Here is an 8,674-nt window from a genome sequence, read left to right as displayed (position 1 = left end):
AATATTATTTAAAAAATATATATATAGAAAAATATTAAAATGGCCTGCCTGTTTACTAAATTGATCCACCCTTAGAAAAATGTAACCATCATTTGAAAAATGGATCATCTCCAAAAACCATAAATATAATCATGGCCTTTATCCCCACCCCTTCATTCCCATCCTCTACTTCCTCTATTCCTAGCCTGCTTTATCTAGACTCCCCCTTATTCTCCCTCATTCTCTATGATAGAATAGATTGATTTTGTAAATGAGTGAGTCATTTTAACATTTTCTTATAAATAAAAAGCTTATTTACTTTTATGTTTTACTTTAAAGTACTTAAGTTGCAACATACATTAATAATAAACATGTTCATCTTGCTTAAGATCTTCATAAAGTGTTTTATTGGATAAAATCCCTACATTTATCAGATCTATTGGAATGAATCACAAATTTAACTTTGATTTTTTTCATATTGTACAAAAGTTAATGATCAAATTTCTATCAATTTCGAGTTAGTTAGACATGTTAATAAAAACATACATATCCTAATAATGAATGAATAAAACTGTCATAGAATAAACTCACTCTTTATTGTTATTTGATTCATAAAATTTCGTCAAAACTAAATCAATTTACCTTTTTCAAATTATTAAAAACATCAATTGGGTGTGAAATTAGTTCTTAAATATCAGGCACTAATATCATTTTAAAAAAAAAATTAAAAAAATAAATAAATAAATAATAAAATTAGAGTGATTTGTATCCTTTAGAGATACTCTATTTAGGTGCACTGATTTTATTTTCAGACCTATAATATTCCTTGCAAACTATGGGATTTCTTATACAAAAATGACAGTAATGATAAATTCATTACTTTCTTTACATATAATTTTCTTTTAAACATATATATTAATTTCTTTACATATAATAACCTTTGTTAATATATATATGCAATCTAAAGATCTTTAAACTAACTCTAAGAACCCTGTTATGCCATAACCTTTGAACACACTAGCACTGAAATGACATGTAAATAAAATTGTGGTTAATCACGTGAAGTTATTAGAAGTTAAATAGGGCAACAAACCAGCATTTTAATACTTTTTTTGCACACTTTCCCTCTGTGCATAAGCTGTGCTTTACTACTGCAACCAGACTTTGGAGTTTCAGATATACTTTTAAATGAATTTTGTTCCAATTAGTAGAATAATAAATCCTCTTCTATTCAATTGGTTGTTGTACTTGCTTCATCGCCTGAATGCTAGTGAAACCCATATTTCTACATATAAATTACAACAGCTTCAACATTTACATTTTTAACAACAACAATAATATCAGTAAGAACTAAAAATTAATTAAAACAAATCATATATATATACACACACACACACACATACACACACACACACATACACACACACACATATATATATATATATATGTATATGTATATACATGTATTTTCAGGCAACGATTGTTCTTTTAATGCTAGACAAAGTGGTGGCAGATGCTGCAATATAAAAACATACATACACACTAACAAACATATAATTTCCAATGTCAAACACCACACAACTTGAAGAGGTTAAAACCAAATTCCCCAAGAAAAAATTAAATTAAATAAAATATGGAAACATTCTTTAGGAAGATACTGGTTGGGACTTGGTGTGTGGGTGTCAGAGGCACAAGAGGCTCCATGAAGTCCCATGCTTCCCAGCACATGAAAAAAAAGCTGCTTAAGAGGGTCATTGTTACTACTTTAATATTTAATTGTCCCTCATGTTAATTAAATATATTGCTAATAATGGTGATGCCCCCCCCTAATGTGAAGGACTTCTGTGGCCATATTACATGAATTATGATGCTCATGGGTTATCATGGACTCTCTGTAGTTATTGAAGACCATGCATTGTGAGATACAACTTGACCTACACCAACTCTGACTGATCAAACTAATTATCTTTGTTGGTTAATTAATTAGAAACTATTGCACAAAGCAAAACATGGGAGTGGAAAGTAGTTTTGGATGAGTCTTTGTTATCCAAGTCATGTTGATATGGGGTCATATCATAGAGTTGGATCAGTGATCCTGTTGTTTTAATTGACAATAGTAACCCAGTTTAATTTTCTTCATATCTTCAAAAATTACAATTTTATAGTACAGTGATATACATCTGTAATGTATTCTTAAGGATGGTTAAGTTGATAATAACATTTTATCTCTATTGTGTGCACTTGGTTGTTTTGTTGTTTGATGTTAAATATGCATACCCATAGAATTGACTTTCATGGTTTTGTACCAAATACAATAGTTTATGATCTGAATGGTCTAACTTAATAGATCTTATTTTCATGGGTTGAGAAGCTTAATGAAACATCAATTTGTTTGTTTGTCTTTTTGCACACTAAGCTCAAGTCTTGGTACCTTGGAAGGATTTGATGAACTCTTATGAAATAAATAATATTTTACAAACGAGTCAAAGCTAATGTTTTTTAAACTACAAAGGGATTTTTTTTAAAAAAATCATTGATATTAAAAAATATATACATATATCAAATTCTATTACATGATTCATTTACACATATCAGGAAAAAATATATATATATATATATATATATATACAAAACACCTAAAACAAAAACAAACACATCCAACTCTTTAAGAATCGCCTCAATTATGTGCACATTGAAAAAATGAAACCAAACCAAAATCTTAAAATCTTGATTTTGTCCCAACTAAATTGTCACTTGAATGTATTGTTAACAAATTTCTGAGTTAAAATTTAATATGTATGTATGTATGTATGTGTGTGTGCAGGGGGGGGGTATAAGATTATAGAATTCCTCCTCCAAAAACCAATTAGTCCACATTGGTCATGGTTTGTCCCATGATTCCAATGTCCATTCTTCAATTCCAACACACAGTTATCTATACAACCAGGCTACACTTCAGAGTAAAGTGAACAGCATGCTATCATCCACCATCCCCCGATTCATTCATTATTCCCCAAACGCACAAATAAATAAATAGAATAACCAAATAACTAAACCAATCATCTGCTTCCTTAAGAGTAAACTCAAACCCTAGAAACCATTCCATGAGGGGAGGGATATTTTGTTTTCAGGGGGGGGGGGGACGGGCTAAAAAAAAAGGGTGGACAGAAAGAGAGAGAGAGAGGAGGATGGGGAGAGGCCCGTCCCGTCCCCGTGACCCACCCCCAGGATCGATTCTTTCATCTAGATGCCTCTTGTCTGGCCCCGGGGGTTTGCTATTCCCGGCCCGGCATGTCCCTATGATTATTATTATCGTATTGGCTGGGTGAGTGAGAGGGTGGGTGGCCCTTACCCTGGCTTACCTCACTTCCCCCCTTTTTCCCCACCCGCTCATTTCTTTTTATGGTCTTGCTGACGTGGTGATGTAGCATGCTTGGCCTACTTTCACAGCTGGACCTATGAACCTACCTGGTCCTAAATCCGAGGTAGCAGATGAAGACGGACCCAAGCGGACGAAGACTCTTTGACTCACTGACTGCTTCAGTGTCGTCCACTACTCACCACTTACTACTACTACTACTACCCTGTTCCCACTGCTGCTCCCTCCATCCCTACCTCTTGTTTGTTTGTTTGCTTGTTTGTATGGTGTTTCCTTTGTGGGAAGTGTGGTTCCACTTCTACTTTGATGTGTGGGTCGAGATTCTTGTGAAAAAAAAAACGGGATTTTTAAGTGAGGGTGTTTTATCGTTACGTTCCGTGAGATCTTCTAATTGGAAATTTGGTTGTACAGGATGTGACTTTTGAATCACGTTTAAATGACCTGTCCATAATATATTAATGAATTGGTAAATTACAGTTGTGTTATTATGGATTCACTCGATTGCATTGGCTGTCATGCCTCAATAGTGAGATTTTTCCGTTCTCTTATTTTCTTATTTTCTTTCTGCGCCTATCTATTCTATTCGGTGGAAGCAAGAGTCTAATTTGTGCTATAGCTTGATTTTTAATGTAATTGACATGTGTATCATCAGTGTAACTGTAAGTTACTGTAATTGGAGATACTTCACATGGGAAAGTAAGTGAAGAAGGTGAAATATGTTTACTCGTTGATGGTTATATATATATATATATATATATATATCTAGTTAGTTACATTCTCCGAGTGAAAGCTTTATCAATGCACCAAAGAAAAGGTTGGAAAGTTTCTTGCAACTCAATTCATGTTAAACAATACAGATATTAACCAACAAAAGATGTGATTTTCAGTGATTTTTAAAACTTACACAAAGTCAATTGTTCTACGAAATGTGTGAAACAAAAACTGACAACTTTCAATTGCTCATGTAATCCTTCAGGGACATTAACATGTTTTTCAGTGATGAACATATATATATATATATATATATATATATAACCAAATTTTAAACACAATAAGGTAATGGATGTGATGTATTGTGGTAAATTTAATTTATACAAAATATTAGATTCAGTTAAGACCTCCGTTTTCTCACTGGAAGACCCAACAATAAAACAAACAGACTGGAACTACGCCGACGACGACAAAAGAAAAAGAAAGGAAAAAGATTGGAAAGAGAAGAGGAGCAGAGAAAGAGAAGAATAAACTGAATGAAAAGAAGTAAGGTAAAGAAACGGAGGAGGAGGCGGCGGAGGCTGTGTTAAGGTGGAATTGACGCAGGGTGCAGGCAGGCAGGCAGTGGAAGTCCATCCTCTTCATCCTTCTCCGCCTGTACAGCCCTCTTCATGAGCTCTGGATCCAAAGACGCAGTGACAAGCTGACTCAGTAATGCCAGGCGGACCGGAACGAAGCAAGAAGGCATGCAGGAAGGAGACGAGGAAACCGAGGAAGGAATGAACGAGAGAATAAAGGCAGGTAGGGGAACGACCCGGTGAGCGAGAGGCATTCCAGCGAGCAAGCAAGCAAGAAAGCACACCATTAGCGTGCTGGAATTGGGTTGCCAGAGCGGCGTACTGCACCCGCTCCGCACAGGTTTTCGCACGTCAGACCCCACGATGGCAGGCAGGCAGGCGGACGGGCGGGCATGCACGGAGGCAGACAGGCAGGACAAAGTGTGCCGTAATGCAGGAGCTCTGCTTGGTAGTGCCCCCCTGCGAGACGAGACGAGAGTGAAGTATCATCCCGTCAGTCCCTCCCCCATTTCTCCTCTCCTCTCCTTTCCTTTCCCTCCCCCGAAGCCAATTCCAGTGCCTGGAACCTCTCCTCCTTCTCCTCTCTCCCCACGCCATCGCCATCCCCATTGCTGCTATCTCGCCTCCTCGTCCTCGCCTCGCAAGCAGCACATCTCCGTTCTTCGTATAGGGTTTATGCCTCCACGTGGGCGTCTCCATGCTCCACGTAAGCCCACTACGCTGCCAGCTGGCGGACATTGTCCGTGGATGAATTTCGTCAGCTCTCGACGAAAGAAACAGAATTGAGCTACCCACTATTGAAATTTCCATACCATGTCCAAACGTCCCTTTATGCACAAAATAAATAAGCAAACAATTATATTATATATTAAAATGAACTCTTTTTCATGGGAACTACATTTAAGATATATTTAAGCTTTGGTTTTTTTTACATTTATGACAGCATATTCAAACATTTAGATCAGTATTCAAAGTGTTATAATTATTATTATTTTAAGTGTAATTCAAATAGAAGTGATATTTTTCTCCCTTCTCTTATTGTTTATGTGCATTTCATGTAATATTTTACACAATATATTTTGAACTTTTTGGAATATATTGATAATAGAATCATGGTTTCAGAGAGTATGGAAATAAATAACATTAAGATTAATAATAACAATGTATACCTGTAGCATGGGAACTTACAAATACTCCATGCAAATGATTGACAGGACTTGGAATGTGTTTGTTGCCTTTTATGTTACCTAAATTCAAAGCTCAACTTGTTTGGAATTTCAAGTAGCTGGAATTAAGATGTATTGAAATTCTTCACCTTTCATGCATGTATTCTTTCATGCCATATATAGATAGATAGATAGATAGATATTGTAACAAAAAAAACAAACAACAACCTTACTGTGATATTAGATTAAAAATTAAATGTAAATTGTATTTAAAATAAAGGAAAATACCATAAAAGAAAACTTTCTTTAGTATGTTCCAAGTCCTTCCCAAGAAACACATCAATTCAAAGTAAATCACAGACAAGTAACACAGAACCCATTCTGATGACCAATTAAAATCAATTTCAAATTGCCAATATCTTGCTAAATTAACCACATTGTTACAACACATATTTTTAATAAGCATACAATCAATATGGATAACTTCATCAAAACTTATTACACATACTTTTTTGGATGTTGAGTTTTAACAATGTATATTATTTCTATCTAACAAAATAGCACAATTTGGATGAATTCACTCTCAAGGAACAACAATGTGTTGTTATACCCTCTTGGGAAAATGTTAACACTGGCCTTCAGAAAGTATGTAGCTGAAAAAGCTTACTCCCTTTAAGGGAAAGTTTGGTTTAGTGTTTCTTTAAAGCAAAGGAGAGACATATTGGAGGTGAACCAAAATCCATCACTCTATCCCCATTAATAGACTCAGCATTATAATACAACAACTCTAGTTGCCATGTAGGTACCATGCCTTTAGCCCACAAAATCTCATTCCTTTTGTATGTGTCACTATTGAACACTCTATTGTATTCAACAACATTCTTGAAAGATCCATGTTGGGCATTCTTCCAAAGAAGGCTTACCTTGGAAAGCTTTTGGATCAATACTATGTACGTAATCACATATGTTTAATAATAGAAAATATCCGTATCACTATGTGTTATTGTTGCTTTTGAAAAGTGAAATGGTATTGTAGGATTTGTAGTCAAACTAAGTACCTTTCAAAGAATGTCATATTTAAGCTTCAATTTTTTGTGTGTTGTAGAAGCAATCCACTTTACAATATTGTGAAACTTACATCTTATTCTCATTTTCATTGCTATAATATCAAACCAATCCATTTTTATATTTAGTTTGTTGCATGTAGAATTTTGTACTTTTACAAATGGGTATTCTCAAGGACTACTTTATGGTTTGTTTGTATGCGACAAGAAATAAGAATATATCAACTTAGTACAAAATCTGCAAGATCTTAGTTGACCATAATTTGAGCATTTCCCTTCACAACTTTCCTATTATGATCAAAGACTATTCATCACAAGAAATTTGAGCACAAACAAAGAGTTAAAATGAAATCTCCTATGGCAACTCTAGTTAAAAGCAACTTTTGTTTTGTTGAACCATTTAAAATATGCTTTTAGGATCAATTAGTTTGGGGATATGTTGACAATAATTAGACAATAAATTAATATATGTTGAATCCTTGACGCGTTGTACGTCCAAAACATCAACCACATTGGATGATTTTAGGATGAATGGTTTATCTCATCCACAACATGATAGAGAAGAATGAAACCCATTGGTAAAAGGCTGACACTAGTACCCCGATTTTTATTCAAAGCTTAGATTCCTTGCCAAAACTTTCACCAGAGCTTTAAAACACTGCCAACCCATAAAGGAATTGTCAGGTCCGTATACATAGGAATGTTATATGTAATTGTTGTTTAATTAACAAAACCTTACAAACCCACACATGCAATCTAAAGAAATACTATTGGGTGAAACATTCCTTCATCCACATGAAATTTGAAACGGGAATTCTCTCAATTTAGTTAACTTTCTTCTTTTTTTTTTTCTTTTTTTTTCTTTTCCCTCTCACTCTAAGAATCTCGCACTTATTGGTTCCTATTTCATCCATATGGATGAAGGGATGTGACATGGCTCACTTCATGAGAAGCTTGTGATGGATGAAAATGAGGAATTGGGCACTTCTGTTTAAAAGCATCATTCCATATGGATGAAGGAATGGGAATCGGTGGCTTACTTTCATGAGCTTGCAGTGGATGAAAACACGGAAGCAGAGACCACGGTGATAGGGGCGTAGGTTCGGGAATAGGACAACCGTGTCACGGAAGGGCCATACATAGCACGCCTTTAGATTCCATGAAAATCTCACACAATCTCTCACAAGCTCTCGGGGGATATGGCGAAATCGTGACTGCTCGGTGCCATCGCAAAAACAGCAGCCGAAAAGCTCGATCCAGGTGCAGCATGCATGCGCAAAAAAAAGAAAGCAATGCGGAAATCAAGAAAAATAGAATGAAGACGACCGTGAAGAAAAAGAAGAAGAGGAGGTAAAAATCGAGGAAGAAGACTGATGGCGGAGGTATCAATTCGACGAGGGAATGTTGATGCTGCGAGATCGGCAGCAGCACCGGCAAGATCCCTGGTCTCACTCGGCAGCAGCAATACAAGGGGGCAGTTTTGCGTCGCAATCTCCAACACAGTGGGTCCCAGAAGGGCAGCAGCCAGTGAGGCGCCCACCCCCCTCCAACCCCACTGGAGGCAACAACCGCCGGATCAACAGTGCGCGCACTGTGCGTCCAGGACACGGGAGCGATGGGCGCCCCGATGCGAGCGCAGGCGCAGTTTCGTTTGGCTCGCGTCGGAGGTGAGAGAGAGATAGAGAGAGATATGGAGAGTGATGGAGAGAATTTTTTGGCTTACCATGCAGCTGTCCTTGCAGCAGCAGCCAGTTCCACAGTGGCAGAATGCGGGAGCAGCAATGAGGGTATACTGTG

This window comes from Physcomitrium patens, chromosome 16 (genome assembly GCF_059467195.1).
Source record: "Physcomitrium patens ecotype Gransden chromosome 16, ASM5946719v1, whole genome shotgun sequence".
In the NCBI taxonomy this organism is placed as follows: domain Eukaryota; kingdom Viridiplantae; phylum Streptophyta; class Bryopsida; order Funariales; family Funariaceae; genus Physcomitrium; species Physcomitrium patens.
This window is presented reverse-complemented; position numbering follows the sequence as displayed.